This window comes from Cannabis sativa, chromosome 6 (genome assembly GCF_029168945.1).
Source record: "Cannabis sativa cultivar Pink pepper isolate KNU-18-1 chromosome 6, ASM2916894v1, whole genome shotgun sequence".
NCBI classification, from domain to species: Eukaryota; Viridiplantae; Streptophyta; class Magnoliopsida; order Rosales; family Cannabaceae; genus Cannabis; species Cannabis sativa.
In genome coordinates, this window is record NC_083606.1 from 55,389,466 (window position 1) to 55,406,908 (window position 17,443).

General features: G+C 29.0%; 1 non-coding gene across 1 annotated transcript; it reads left to right on the top strand.

Moving 5' to 3' along the window:
• Positions 1-343: 343 nt before the first annotated feature.
• LOC115696088 (small nucleolar RNA R71) lies at positions 344-450 on the top strand. Its single transcript, XR_004007686.2, has one exon. It is a non-coding gene; the product is annotated as a small nucleolar RNA R71 (small nucleolar RNA).
• Positions 451-17,443: the final 16,993 nt, after the last annotated feature.

Here is a 17,443-nt window from a genome sequence, read left to right on the forward strand (position 1 = left end):
CAAATTATCCACATCTGCCTGACACTCTGAAAAGTGATGGTTGCCTCCACATATCTCACAAATAACTTGGGCTTGTTTAGCTTGCCCTGCAATGATTTTAGTCAATGCCTCAACCTGAGCTGTTAACTTTGTGATGGCATCAACCTCTAGCACACCAGCTACTTTCTTAGTTTGACTCCTTTCAGTTGGCCACTGCTGATTGTTTAGAGCCATCTCCTCCAATAGATCATACGCTTCATTAGCACTTTTTCTCATAAAAGCTCCTCCCGCTGCTGCATCTATTAAAGTTCTAGTATTACCAACCAGCCCGTTATAAAAGTTGTGAACCAGCATCCACTTCTCTATACCATGATGAGGACATTTTCTGATCAGATCTTTAAACCTCTCCCAAGCCTCATAGAGAGATTCATTATCTTGCTGACAGAAGTTGTTTATTTCTCCTCGCAGCTTTGCAGACTTTGCTGGAGGGAAGAATTTAGACAGAAATTTTGTTGCTAAGTCTGTCCATGTTGCTATAGAATTTGGTGGCAAGGAGATCAACCAACTCTTGGCTCGCTCTCTCAGTGAGAATGGAAACAGTCTCAAACGGATGGCGTCATCACTAACTCCATTAACCTTAAAAGTTTCACAAAGTTCCATGAAGTTAGAGAGATGCAAATTAGGATCTTCAGAAGGGAGGCCACCAAACTGAACTGAAGACTGCACCATTTGAAGGATGGCAGGCTTAATCTCGAAATTGTTTGCATCCACTGCCGGTGGCCTGATACATGACTGCACTCCCGTCAGAGTAGGGAGAATGTAATCTCTCAAGCTACGACCATTAGCTTGATCTTCCACGGCACCTCCATTATTACCGTTATTACCCCCATTGTTCCCAACATTATTGTTCACATTGGCAGCCATGATTTCTGATGTTTCAGCAGTTGCTGAAACTCTTTCTTGCCTCTTGTTCTTTCGATTCTTCCTGCAAGTTTTCTCAATTTCAGGATCAACTGGTAATATGACTGTTTGTCCTTGACGGCGCATGCACTTAGGATTCCTGAAATAGATCAAGAAAATATTGCAAGAAAAAAGTTAGAAAAATCAGCAAGAGAAAATATACCAAAGTAGAAGTTAGTATAATTTTATGTAATATTAATCTTTAACAATTCCCCGGCAACGGCGCCAAAAACTTGTTGCTATATTTTTAAGCGCTACGCAAGTATACGCAATCAAGTAGTAAATCTCACACAGGTGAGGTCGATCCCACAGGGAATTGGATTAAGTACTACTAAATTATACTTATGATTCTATTCGGTAAATCAAAAGCAATTACGGTTTAAAAACAGTAAAATTTGAAAGAAATTCAGAAAGCTTAATAACACAGTTTAAAGTTTAGCAAGATGAGACAATAGGGAGGAGAATCCTGTTGTTGTTTACCCAAATTGTTAATGATTAATTACTATCCTATTCTTGGGGTGAATGACAGATTATAAAATAACCTAGCTCCTTTCAGATCTTCTAGATTCTAAATCACATGTTATCTAATTAATTCCTTAATTAAACTAACATGAAATCAGCATTAAGCAATAATCTACTCGTCACATAAGTCATGTAAATACTTTCGTTTCACATAGAACATCGATTATCTTAATTTTAGCATTCTCAATTCTCACTTTTCAGATTTTGAATTGAGATCATAGAGCATGCACAAGGTGATCAATCTTAAACATGAAATTAAACACAAATTAAGATAATTTCACACACACAAGAATTGAGGAATGGTAATTAAACATTAACTAGGAAAACATTAAACAACAATCATCATCCTCCCTAAATGGGAAATTTAGTTCAGAAACAAATCCATAACCATTCCTATAGCAATATTCAACATTAATAAATTAAAGAGGAATAAAGAAAAGAACTGTTTAAGGGTGAATTCTGGATCTTCACTTGAATCTCTACGCTCTTCCTGCCGCTCTCAGCTGTGTTTTAGGGTTCCAAATCGCTCTCCCTGACTTCCAATCGCAGTTTTCTATTTATACTTGAAATTTAGGGTTCGATGGACGAAAATACCCCTGGTCCGTACGGGATCTCGCCGCGGCCAAGCTTCCTCTCGCCGCGGCGAGAATTTGCCAAATTCTGCCTCTTTCTGTTTCTCGTATCTCGCCGCGGCGAGACTCTTCATCGCCGCGGCCAGATATGCAAAAACTCAAAAAATGAAGTTTTTCTTCGGCTCAGCATGTTTTTCAGTGAATTTATGCACCCGAGACCTCTTTTACTCCAAAGAACCTGAAAACATAGAAAACAAGCGTAATTCCGTCCCAACACAGCTAAAAATGCACATAAATTGGATCCAAAACATAGGCTAAAAATAGCCTAACACTCATTCTTGCTAGCCTTATTCTCGATCCAAGTGTCACCTAAACTACCCCAATATCACAATACAGTTAAAAAGCTCAGACTCGAATGCTTCTTTAATCGATAATTATTGAGTCACCATCGATCCTCAAATTCTTGTAAGACTGCCACCGTCGAAGAAGCTTTCCGAGATGGCCACATCAAATTTTTTGCTCCATTTCTCTGTTCAGTACATCCTTAAAGAAAATGTGGATGAACACAGATTTTCATTGATTCATTTACGCCTTTTGCAAACCATTTTGTATGTTTTTTGTTTTTCTTCCTCCTATATTTTGTTCTGATTGTTGAAGAAAAAAAGAATGAAAATATATTGATAGGAATGAAGAGAAAAAGATAAAGTCATGATATTTTTCTATTTAAAAAATATTATTAAATTAAAAACAAGACAAATGAGTTTGTTTTCGGAGAGATCTATTAAATGTATAAGTGTACTTTTAGTTGAGGTGGCAAAATATTAATGTCTAGGAAAAGAAATGGGATAGGAACTAGGGATTTGGGGTTGTACATAAATTTTTGTAAATCACCAAAATTGAATAATCCTCGCAAATATAATCCAATGAAAAACACAAACCGAGAAACCCAACAAAAATATAACCCGCTCAATAATTTGCTTAAATATGGAAATTAAGGGTATAGTTATATTTTTATGGCATAAATAAATAACACTATAGGGTTAAGGGTTTCTTTTTTTATATTTATATGAGTTTTTTATGCCATATTTTTGTCAAAAAAAGTGGAAATTCCATATTTGTAAAAAACCAATAAATTTTACCGGAAAAATCACCGCCGGCAGAAAAGTCACCGAAAAAGTCATTGTCATTGAAAAAGTCACCGGAAAAGTCACCGTTGCTGGAAAAGTCACCAGAAGTAAATGTCTCAGATATAACTAAAAATATAACAAGTTCTATGAATATAAACTAATAACTAAAACCGGTTATAATTAAAATATAATCGGTTCTTTAACATAATAAATAATTATAAATAACATAAAATAACTGAAACCGGTTATAATTAAAATAAAACCGGTTCTTTATTAGTGTTATGATGAATAAAAACAAATAACATGAAATAACTCAAACTGATTATAACTAAAATAGAACTTATATAGCATAATGAATACAAACAAGTAACACGCAATAACTCAAACCAATCATAATTAAAAACAACGAAGAAATCAGTTCCTAAAACAATAAAATATAAATTCCAAACAAAACTTGTTTCACAATAATATACTTCATAAAACATAATACCTCATAAAACAAGTTATAATTTTTTTTTAAAAAAAATGGGGATCAAATGTCTCAGATATAATAAAAATAGAATCGATTCTATAACATAATGAATAAAAATAAATAACACAAAATAACTCAAACCGGTTATAATTGAAATATAACTGGTTCTGTAACATAATGAATAAAAATAAATAACACAAAATAACTTAAACCAGTTACAATTAAAATAGAACCGGTTCTATAATAGTGTTATAATGAATTAAAACCAATAACATGAAATAACTCAAAATCGGTTATAACTAAAATAGTTACGGTTATATAACATAATGAATACAAACAAGTAACACAAAATAATTCAAACAGATTACAATTAAAAAATAAATGGGAAATCAGTTCCTAAAACACCGAAACATAAATTAAAAAAAACTAATTCTACAATAAAAAATCTCATAACACATAATACCTCATAAAATCGATTATAATTTTTTGTTTTGAAAAAATGGAGATCAATTTCAAAAAATATTGAGGCATAAATATGAAAAGAACAAGTTCCATAACAAAATAAATAAACACAAATAATAACACACAATAGCTCAAATATAATATAAGGAAACCGTTTATATTTATCAACTAGTTAAAAATTTAAGACAAAAAACTGGTTTCGTAAGAAAACTAAGATAAAAACGCACACACAAAAACCAGTTAAATAAAATAACTTAAACAAAAACATTCATTCAACAGACTCCAACCCACCAAATAATTACACCCATACCATATCTACCTCAAAAATACTCATTAATTATGCCTATATAACCGGTTTTATTTTAGTTATAACCAGTTTAAGTTATTTTGTGTTATTTATTTTTATTCATTATAACATTGTTATATAAAACTGGTTCTAATTTATTTATAATTAGTTTGAGTTATATTGTTTTATTTGTTTTTATTCTTTATGTTACAGAACCGGTTATATTTCAATTATAACCGTTTTGAGTTATTTTGTGTTATTTATTTTTGTTCAATATGTTATAGAACTTGCTCTACTATATAATTTATAAATATATATAAAGGAGAAGTATGAATTGGTGACATGACGCTCTAAAATCTCTCTAATTAATCTTATTTATTCTCTCTTTAGTCCTCTCATTTTATTAATTTTTTATTAGCTTCGTAAATAAATATTCATTAATCAAGTCATATACAAATTAAAAAATCAATATTTATATACAATTATATATAAAAAAAAAATAAAGTACGTAATATTAGTTTTTTCTTATTTGAAATCTCCATTAAATTTTTATTTATTAAATGTACCTAATATAATTTTTTTTTCTCTTTTCTTAAATGCATATTAAATTTTTATTTATTAACATAAATATTTACTTAATTATTTATTAAAATTTTCTAAACTACAAAATCATAAACCTAATTATTTTTCATTCGATGTTTCTGTCAACTCTCTAACGATACACAAGTCTATTATTAATTTTTCTATATTATTATTCCTCAATTTTTTTATAGTCAACTTTCTCTTTCTAATTTTATACTTTTTGCTCATTCTTTTTAGTTGTCTTTAAATTTATATGTTTATTATTATTTTTTTTAATGTTTCTCTTAACTCTCTAACATTACAAAAGTTCATTATTAATCTTTCTATAGTATTATTCCTCAATGTTTTTTAATGCCACCTTTTCTTTCTAATTTTATACTTTTCGCTTATTTTTTTTAGGTTAACTATCCTTAGATTTATATGTTCATTGTTTTTTTTTTAAAAAAAATTATCCATATTATTAATTTTGATTAATAATGATCCTAAAAAGGTCAAGATGTAAGTGTATATTAGTAGTATTATATTATTAGTCCATTTCTATTTTAATTTTTTCTATTGTAATATGAATAAATATTGCATCATATTATTTACTTATTATTATTGTTGTTATTGCAGTACTTAGTATCATGTTATTAGTCTGTTTAGACTTTCTCTATTGTCATATTAATAAATTATTATTTCATCATATTTTTCACAATATTGTTATTGTATGTTATTATGGCAGTAATTTGGTTTGTTTTATTTAAAGAGAAAATTTAATGGAAGGGATAGTGATGACTACAAGTGAAATAGAATGATGAGAACATCTTCAAATATGATCAACTGACGACTATAAGTGAGATACGGTGATAATATCGGTTTTGAATCTTATAATTTTCTAAATTTATCAATTGTGTTTTTTTTCTTTTTTTATATATAGATCTCTATTTTGTGTGATAATTCTTTAATTTCTAATATTTTCTTCACTATAACCTTTGATAAAGAACTTAATATCTAATTAGTTACAATTCTTTCTTTTTCCTCATTATAATTAATTGATGAATTTTATTTGGTATATTTCTTCTATAATAAAATTTTAAATTCATTTATGTATAAAAGTGAATAGTTATTCATTGTTTGATTTGTTTTATATACACAAAATATGTTGGGAATGATAGTTAACTACAAGTTAGATATGATGATATATAACAACACACTTGAATGTTATAGGTTGATTCTTATCACAATTCACCCTCAAAATAAGAGTCAAGCCTAGCATATTATTATAACTAATAAGATTAAAATTCGATACAATTTATTAGTTAGTTATCATTAAATAAAATTTATAATTTATTTTATAATATAATTTAAAAAATTTTAAATGTCCGTCGTGAAGCGCGGGTTGTTTACTAGTTTAATTATAATTAGTTTGAGTTATTTTATTCTATTTGTTTCTATTCTTTATGTTACAGAACCGGTTATATTTGAATTATAACCGGTTTGAGTTATTTTGTACTATTTATTTTCATTCATTATATTATAGAATCAGTTCTATTTTTGCTTATATTTGAGACATCTACTTCTGATGACTTTTTCAGCAACTTTTTCCGGCGACAATGACTTTTCCGGTGACTTTCCCAACGACTTTTCCGGCATCGGTGACTTTTTCGGCGCCGATGACTTTTCTGGCGCCGATGGCTTTTCCGGCACCTCTGACTTTTCCGGAGCCGGTGACATTTCCAGCAAAACTTATTATTGTTTATAAATATGAGATTTCTATCTTTATTTTTTTACAAAAATATGGCATAAAAAACTCATATAAATATAAAAAATAAAAAAGTCCATCACCCTTTAGCATTATTTATTTATGCCATAAAAAAGTAAGCTCTTATAATTTTCTCAAATATAGTGTAATTTCTACAGATTTATATTGGACAATTTGAACATAATACCAACTCGCTCAATCAACCGAACTAACCTGACCAACTTAATTAAGAAGGTTTTTTTATATATATATATATTTATATTTTTTTATTATCTATATTTAGAGATTATATAATTTATATGAATATTTAAAATATATAAAATTAAAATTAATATGTTTTATTATGGTGGTTGATTTCAACTTTAAATTCAATTTATATATTTATGTCATTATTAAAACTAAATAAAATATAACAATTGTATGTAAAAATAAAAAAAAAAATTAGAAATATATTAATGGTTGGTTTGGACGGGTTAACCCAACTAAATTGAACAATTTTATTGGACGTACGAGTTACTATTTTCTTTTTTCTTAATTGGATGGGTTGTACTTAAATTTTTGTAATCTGACCTTTACATTAGATTGAATAAAATGTAGCATAAATCGACCAAACCAACCAACCAACGTGCACTCTTACTTGGGATACGTAATTTGGCTTCCTTTATTTGAGTCCAATAAAGATGTACAATATAGCTATACCGATGTAGTTTTATAACTATAACATTTGATCCATGCCATTCAATTATACTTAAATCTTTTATAATAATTTGTATCTAAATAATATTTATTTTAGTGACAATGTATCCTTTTGTATATCACAAAAACTTATAATATTTAGTTAAAAGATAGAGTACTATAAAACTTTTTAAGATGTATTAAAAACTATCCAGATTATGATAGTCTTACCTTCGTATTCCTGTCTCTCTTTGTAGCATAAGTAAATAAGGAATTATATATGCTGCAAATGAGATTTTTGTTATACCATGGCATGGCGTGAAACAAACAGAGCCCAACATAGCCCAGAACGAATCGCCGACACATAAGTTGTATCATATAATATTGTAATAATGTATATGTATACAGACACCATATATTTATATATAAATCAGAATTAATGCCGGCAATTCATCCTTGGCTTTATTGCACTCTCTTTGTGTTCATGCAATGCCCATTATAGTACATTACATCTTTCTCTTTCTCTAAATTATATGTTACATGTGTACAATACGTAGTATATATATAGGCAAAGAACGGTGCATGTACAACATAAAAAGGAAGATATTATACATATATATATTTAAATAGAATCTTCAATGGATTAGGAAATTCCTTGTCGAGTGATATCAAGCCACTAGCTGGCTAGCTTTTTTTTTTTTCTGCTAAATTAAAGGTACATCATTATGACCGGAACCCATGCCACATACATGTGATGACCATATGGTTTTGTTCTATAAAGAAAATACTATATTTGGTTCGATCGGTGTATTCAGATAACTGTTGACATTTTTTCTTCTCTCGTGGTATCTCAATAAAATTCTTTGGATATGGGTCAACGTAAAGTAACTTGTAGAAAAGGCATATAATAACAAAGAGATTTGATTATTATGTTATGGGGAATGGTTGACATGCATGCTATGGACTTATCATATACAGAATTCAGGAATATAGAATCTCAACCACAGATATTGATGAGATGTGAGGATAAGTACTGCCGATTATGATAAGTGGTTTTCATTTACAATATATTCTTACAATTTTTCAGATTTAATTAATTTATATGGGTTTTTTTTTCTGGATTTTTCTTTCATGCAATTTTCAATTTCATTTGTTTAGTTATTTTTCTATCATTTAACTTGTCACCTCTAATTTCAGGAAAATAACCGAAATCACTACTTTAAGTTTAACCGTACTACTTTACAAGGTGTTAGAACTTTTATGATAAAAATTGAATAGTATGATTTAGTCTCCTATTTTTTTTTTGAGAAAGCATCTGTTATTATAAATTAAAGAAAATCGTTTACAACAATAAAAAAGATAGCCGAGGGTAATTCCTCAAGCCAAATACAATTATTATCCTGTACTGAAGCATTTTTTGCTAAACCATGAGCAACATGATTAGCATCTCGTCTAACATGACGAGCACAAGCTAAAGGGAGATTGGATAAATGATAATGAACATCCACCCAAATCATAAAAATAAGACTTAATGGGTCTTGGATTGTTAATTGCATTAGCAAGAAGCAAAGAATCAGTTTCAATGAAATCCAATTGTAGATTCAGACTCCTAGCAAAAATTAGACTATAAAACATGGCCTTAGCTTCTATTTCTTGAGGCCTATAGCAACCACGCCGAAGAATCTCGAATAATTATACCTAAACCAATTCTTTTTTAAGAAGAATCAAAGGCTGCATCAATGTTCATTTTGAAGCAATGCACAGGAGGAGGTTGGCATTTAATTGGAGCTGCAACACTAACCGAATGAGAATCTTTCACACCAGTAGAGGAAGAGTGTGCACCAGTAGTAGATTGTATGCCTACAACACCAGCATAAGTAGAAAGATCTGCTAAACCAGTAGATGGTACACCAGCAACAGCATCAACAGCTTCAAAACTTGCAGCCGAGTTGAGTTTTGCAGCAGCATTTTGGAAGTTGATAAGATAAGCTAATGCCTTGGAATGGATTTCAATTTATGTTTGAGGTGATTTACCAAGAAGAATATTGTTACGATCATACCAAATAAACCACATAATGCAAAAAATCATTTCCAACTCAGATTTGGTAAGGACTTGTGAGAGGTGAAACAAAAATTCCTCTAGTTTCAAACCAGTAGCAGATCTCAGATCAAAAGAAAATCCCGAATGAAGCCACACTGATCTAGCATGTTTGTGTTGGGTTTTATGGCCTAAATAAAACTCATTTCATATAATCAGATTTACTTATTAATAAAGATCAGAAATAACATTTTACGTTGCATGGTTCACATGATTTATTTCATGATTATATGTATATAATGTATGAATTCTTCTTAAGTCCAGAACATATGAGTTGGTTAAAGATTATAGTGTTGTCAGCACAGTGGAATATAATCTTTATTATATGTTCAAAAGTTTATTCCCTGATTTGTCAGAACACTGGATGTAGACTGACATGGTATAATCAGCGATAGGTATTCTTACACCTTGGAAAAGTGTTATGTCCTTTCAAGGACATTGGCAAAGTTTACCAATATCGGATGTATGGAGTATACATCGGAAGGGACCGATATTGAACTTTGATTAGATATATTAAAATTTACCGTAATATCTATTCAATTCAATATCACATGTTGATCCTAGATCAAATGATTTTAATCCTGATATGGTTAGGTTCAATCTCAAGAGTGTTACTTGTGTTCTTTGATTTGTTAGTTAAGCCTACTTTTGAGTCAGGGTGATACGAACATTTTGGGAACACGGTAATGCAATTGAGTGGGAGCGCTAACATAAATATGGAATCTATAGCTTCTATTTGGCAAATAGAAAGTAAAGGATGATTTCCTTCGAGCTTAACCAAACGAAGATAAATGGTGGAGATCTCATTTCACTTAGTTGAAATATCATTTATACAGGGTTAAGTGTTTTAAGGATAAAATACATTGAAGGTGTAGAGGTAACAGTAGTGCCTTTTCAATGTAGATCATCTATATAGAGGATCATTGCTCACATTAGGATTATAACAATGTCTAACTAATGACGTGTCTATATCGTGGAACATATAGAGCGTTCTATATGACTGAGAGTGCAATTCCAAGTTCTAAGTGTGGATTCAATGAGGAATTAATAAGTTAGGGAATTTACTTGGTAAATTCGGTTCGACTTATTGGAAGCTCGGTTATATAGACCCATGGTCCCCATACTAGTTGAGACCATACTGCTTGTAAGACTCAGTTTATTGATTTTAATTAATCAATTATAATTCTAAAAGTTAGACTATGTCTACTTTATAAATTCTCACAGTTTAAGGATGAAATCATAAAGAAAAGGGTTTCTAGGTTTAATTATTAATTAAGAGACTTTATATGTCTAATTAATAATTATTTTAAATGACAATATTATTTAATAATCTATTTTAGTTATTAAATAATTAGTTTTGGCAATGATTAGAATTGGAAAAATGGCATTTTTGGAGAAATTGAAATAAAATTGAGAAAATTGCAAAATTCAAGTGAGGCCCATTTCACCCTATGGCCGGCACCTCTTTGTGTGTTTCTCAATTATTATTTTCAATTTTAATTGCCATGTAATTGCTAATCAAAGCCTAGCAATAATAGGAAAGTGGTGGATCACACTAAATAAGGCAGTTAATCAATTACACAGTAAAAGAGAAAACTGTTTTATTTGGAAAGTTGTGCTCTCCCTTTTCCCTATATAAAGCAATCATTGTTCTCTTCTCTTGTATGCATCATAAGCCACAAAATTAAGAGAGAAAAAGAGAGAAAAATTTCGAAATCCTTGTGAGATGAGTAGTGCCCACACACATCAAGTGGTATCTCAATCATAGTATGTAAGACTATGGAAATTCTGCATCAAAGAAGGAGAAAAGAAGATCCAAGTTCAGATCTTGGTGATGCTCTGCTACAAAAAGGAATCAAGGGCTAGAGATCTGAATGGAAGGTGTCATATTATTCCGCTGCACCCACTGTAAGGTTTAACTTTATATGTGTTTATTTTCATTGTTTTAGAATTCATATTAGGTTGTTAATCCAACATACTTGTTAGTAAATCTAGATCCTGGTATAATTTCCAACAACTAGCACCAGAGCCACGGTAATGATTTACTTTCATGTAATATGAATTAAAACGATGATTGATATGTTTTGTGTTGATTTGGATGGCTTCATGTTGGTTTATGTGTTAGTTGATGAATGTTGATGTTGTACAGTTTCGTTTTCCATGATAAATTTTCGTTTTTTGAAAAATATTTTATTTGGATTCCTTGTGAAAAATTAAGCAATTTTGTTTTTTACAAAACTCGATTCCCATAAAAATTGAGAAAGATATGAATTTTGAAAGATTGGAAATCATGGTTGCTGCATGCAGCCTATCCTGGCAGTTCCCCACAAATTGCGAATTTTTGAGGTTTTTTCCCCAAAAATCCAATTTTTCATGGGATTGTTTCCCAAAATTCATTTTTCCAATTTTAAATATTTTTAAATTGAAATGTTTCCAATTTTAAATATTTTCAATTTGGAATTTTTCCAATTTTTAAATATTTCTATTTTGGAATGTTTCCAATTTTAAATATTTCCTATTATGGTCAGATTTAAAAATTTGTTAACTTCTTTAATATTTATTTATTATTTAATTATAAGATTGGATATTTTGATATTTGAGATATTTTAAATTAAAAGATAACTTTGTCTTTTTATTTAAAATGTTATATATTAAAATTATCTTATATGACAAATTAAATAATTAATAAATTTGAAATTAACATAGATATTTTTATAGATATACTTACCATAATGTTTTTCAAATTCAAAAATTTGTTATTTTGGTAAATATTTAATTACTTATAAATTATAAGTTTAAAAATGATATTTTTTCTATATGTATCATTTTTTTCCTTATTAGAAATTTATAAATCATATCTTAAATATTTAAATAACATAGATATTTTTGTAGAAATTTGAATATTGCTTAATTTGAGATATTTTGGCATATAATTATGGTATTTATTATTCATTTATTATTTTATTTCTAAAATAATAATTATCTAACCAAATCTATTTTAAAATTGGTTTATCTTATTAAATTATAAGATCTGAAAGTGATATTGAAGATTCTTTCCTTTCTTATTAGATATTTAATTTAATGTGATTCAAATAAACCTAGATATTTTAAAATTAGTTTCCTTTATTTGATTAGTTTAAGAATAATAATTTAGTTATATTAATATCTTATTTTCACATCTGTTACATGGACAATGTTTGTTGATTTATATTGTTTATTCAAAACTTTTTTACAAACCTATTATTTATCTGATCTAAATTGCTATGATTAACTTGTTGACAGATCATGATCCAATGATCTGATTTTAATCATAGTCCAATTGACGATAGATCTTATAAATAATTTGTAACAGGTAAATTTTGTACTTCTTTCATCTGTGTAAACCTAGTAACATGATAGAGCCCATCCAAATCATTTGACCTGTGTGAGCCTATATGTTTGCTTTTGGGCTTAGATGCATATAGGAAGCCCATTTAAGTTTTTACTAAGTAAATGGACTAGGTTGCTAAAATAAATTTTGACATAAGGAAATTTATTTAGGTCCAATTAGATTTGGGCTTATTCAATGAATAACAATTATTTATTTAAAGGTTAAATTCCTCTCTTTTGGGCCTTGTGTGAGAGTTGGGGGCCATAGAAGTGGGTACGACATACTGAACCCAGCTCCCCCTCACATGAACTACCCCAATTGTGAAGGCCCATTTGCCTTATTTAAATAATTGTATTAGGTTAATTATATTAGTCTAACCTAATTAAAATTGAATTAGCAACATAATTAACTTTTAAAATATATGAAATTTATTTTTCATGTAATATTTTAAAGTTAATTTTAGAAAAACACTTAGTCAATGATATATATTCTAGATAGTTATTTCTAGTACTAATTATTATTTCTATTATTAAATAGGAAAATATCATTGATTGTGAAATTAATTGTTTCCTAATTAATTTTGGTACAATCTAAGTTTAGTATATTTTCCTAGTATTAAACTAGAATTAATAATTAAGTTTCCTCTTTACTTAATTATTTATTTCTTGAATTTAATACATTTAATTAAATTGAAAATTTCAATATCTAAGTTGATTTTTTAATCATGACACTTAAATATTGTTATTTTCATGTTATTTAATTAAAGTTGAAAATTATTTTAAGTTTGGAATCTTATTTCAGAATAACTTAAGCTTGAATAATTTTCAAAATATATTTTATTTTATTTTATTAATCATTTCCCAAAATTTCGAAATTACATTTCTTTAATGTAGAAATTTCGAATTTTATTTGAACAATAGATTAAAGTCGAAAATTATTTATTTAATTTTGGACCAACTTAAATCAATGATTTTTAATTTAATGATTAATTAAAATAAATGAACTAAAATACATAATAATTAGAAATTGAATTAATTAGTCTATGAGAGTCTAGATAGATATTATCTGTTTTACTTGAAGTATTTTTCTAGTGTATTTAATTAAATAGAAAATTAATATTTAAGTTGATTTTTAATCATGATACTTAAATATTTGAAATTTTTCTTAGATATTAATTAAATAGGGAAATTATATTTTTTGTTGAAAATTAATTTTTATAAATTTTGGGCCAACATAAAATTAGAGTAATTTTCCAGGATTTATTTATTTTTATTTTAAAGCATTTTCGAAATGCAATATATATTTATAGAAAATTAAATTTGAGTTGTAAATTAATTTAAATTAATTTTGAAACAACTTAAATTGAATAATTTTCTAAATATTTATGGAAATTATTACTAAGATGGAAATAATTCACGTTATTTTCATATCCATCTAAGTATAATTTATAAATATTACATTAAAATTCATATTTAGAATATTTTATTCTAAATTGGAAATTTTAATTAAATAAATATATATTTAAAATAAATTGATTAAAATAAATATTAGAAGAAAATACAACCCTTCATTAAAATAATGAGCTTTATTATAAGGATATTCGATCTCCATTGTTGGTTTTACATAGCTATTGTTTTAGTGAGTAATCCTCCCTAATGGAGGAACGTTCATTAGCAAGTTAGCACCGTTTAATCTCGAAAGATAAGTAATCTTGTAAGTTTTTTATATAGTTTATGCTCACCCTAATGGTGGCGACTGTATAAGACTTGCAAGAATATGAAACAATGGTGGAAGCTCATAAGATAGAATAGCCTTGACTCTCGCCTAAACGGGACAACGCGGATTCACATCTTGATCGAATAAAAGGTTGCTAGAATGTTTGACATTTTAGATGAGCTGACAACTCTATTCAATGAATGGTAGCTTTGACTCTCGCCTAAACGGGACACCGATATCAGTTTGTTGAAAACCTTGGAAATTATTTAGGATTGTATGTTTTAGTATTTTCACTTGTCATTCCTACTTGCTATGTGCTTCATAATTTTTGAATTGTGTATGAATTTGTATTGAACCATGTTATTTTCTGTTATTAAATTGTAGTTTAATTTCAAATCTTCATTGTTGGTCTAACTTGGCTTGTTTTTCTAATGAGATAAATCCCTAATAGATTTTTACCATTAGACTAACATAATAGTGTTAGATCTCGAAAGATAAATATTGTATGCAACATCTAGCTGTTCATCAATTTGATGACACCTTAGACTAGTATTTTACAATATGAAACAAGAAGATTGAATAAATAAGATTACTTTGACTCTCGCTAATCGGAGCATCGTTGGATTCTTATTTAAAACGAAATTATCCTAATTCCTCTTAGCTTATTTATTTTGAATTAGATTAATGACATATCATTGGATGAATGGTGTTTAAATCATATAAATTCTTATTTTCTCTTAAGAAATTAGATGATGCATATGATTATATTCCCAGAATTCTATCCCAAAATGATATAAATCTTCAATCTTAGAAATCTCCTACTTGTATAGGCAAATCATACAGTTAGATTACTAGTGGTGGTCCAAGAAAGAATGACTAATTATACAGTTACACTTTCACAAGTGTTTCATAACCATTTTCTTTCAATGGATTCAAACTGTATGAGTTTAGTATTCTGTGACCAGAATCCACTTGCACTATTCTAAGAACTCTTTGATGTAACTAACCTAAGTCATCAAAAGATACAACCACATTTTATAAATCTATGGCATTTGTATCTTGTTCATAGTGGTTTTGACAAGATCATTCTCTGCAAAGAGTTAATATGCCTATATCCATTGAATGTAATTTCATCTCATTCGCAGATGGATGTACATTCAGGGGTGGATATGAGTTTTCGTTGTATTCTTAAAACGATCACTCTAGATTTTACCTTACGCAAAAGAAATTTGAAATGTTTGAAAAATTTCATGAATTTCTAGCAATGGTGAAGGTAAGTGGTTAAAGATCTTGCGAACTGATAGGAGTGGAGAAAAAGGTAGTAGATATGCAGTTCAAAGATCATTAATTTGATTTTTGAATTATATCCAAACTTACCTCCCCAGAAATTCGAGTTGCATATTGATGATTAGTTACTAGTCGTTGCTTAAATCCTTCTATGGTAATAAAATTTCAGAATGATGCAATGGTTGTATACTTAATGTAAATCATTACTAGATTCATGGATGATCTAATCTTAAGAAAAGCTAGAACTGCTAACCCTGGTTTGCATGTTTGTTAGCTATTCTAAGTGATTAGGGGTGGAGCATCCCATAGTCATTAGATAAGAAAGTGTTTGTTTAAACAAATACCACTTTTTCTAAGAAAATGACTAAGTCTGAAAGTAAAGTAGCAAATAAAGGAGATATTTTTTCTTGATTCCATAAGTGTTCTATCATCTTATTCGTTACAAGATGATCCCACTGCCTCTGTTGTCTTAACACAACTGAAGAGGTCAATACCATTTAGTTTTCTTAGACATAATTCATGGTACCTTGTCGTAATGGGAGAGTTTCAAGGAACTTTACCTTCTCATGACTTGGAAGACACTAGTGATTAAAATCCATTGTGAGTTTAAACAAGTAATGGATTGTCAAGATAAGAAACTAAGAAGAAAGCCAATAAAACTATGGTTTGATCCATTCACATAGAGTAACCTAAAGTTTTCTATTACAAGGACATGAAAGGAAATTTTCGTTCATAAGTCTATTCAATGGACTTAACAAAACTTCCTGTTCCTAGTATTGTAGGTTTGAGTTTATCTAAACCTATGGCTTGTGGTATACCTGAAAATTACTTACTCTAATGCAAGCAACTTACTTTAGTAAGATGCTGGAGCATTTTCTTTCCAATGGAAATCTATAGAAGCTTCACAACTTCTAAGCATAGATTTTATTTATCTAAGGAAAAGTCTCAACTATTCCAGAAAAGATAAAGTCATGAAAGAATTTTTTGAATCAACAGTGAGAGGTCTCAAATATGCTTTAATATGCATGCCTTAGACCAGACACCTGCTGTTGAGTGGGAGTAATGAGTAGGTATCAGATTAATCTAGGAGAGGAACATTGGAAGACAATCAAGTAAATTTTAAGATTAAGAAGAGGAACCATATGTTAGTCAATAAGGGTGGTTTTGAAACTCTTAGACTACACCGCATCAGATTTCAAGACTTGCCTTTGTGCTAGAAAGTCTGCTGATGAGATGGTGATTACTTTGGTGGTGGAGTAGTGATTTTGGAGAAGTGTAAAAACCTTTCTGAAATCTCTTGGTCTACCAGAAAGAGACTGAATGTTAAAAGTTACAGGAAAGATACTTATTCAGTCTAAGGAAAGTTCTATACATTTGTGGCACTGTTCCAACTTCCCTTAACTACTAGGGTTACTTCCTGTATAACCAAAGAGTAGTTGCCCAAAAGTATAGAATCCAGTATCCCAAGAGAGTAGACATATAGAGAGGAATTTCACAATATCAAGGATTTTGTGATTAAGGAAAAGTAATAGTGGAGAAAAGGTTGTTGTTAATTCAACCTGTCAGATCCTATTACGAGGAGTTTACTACT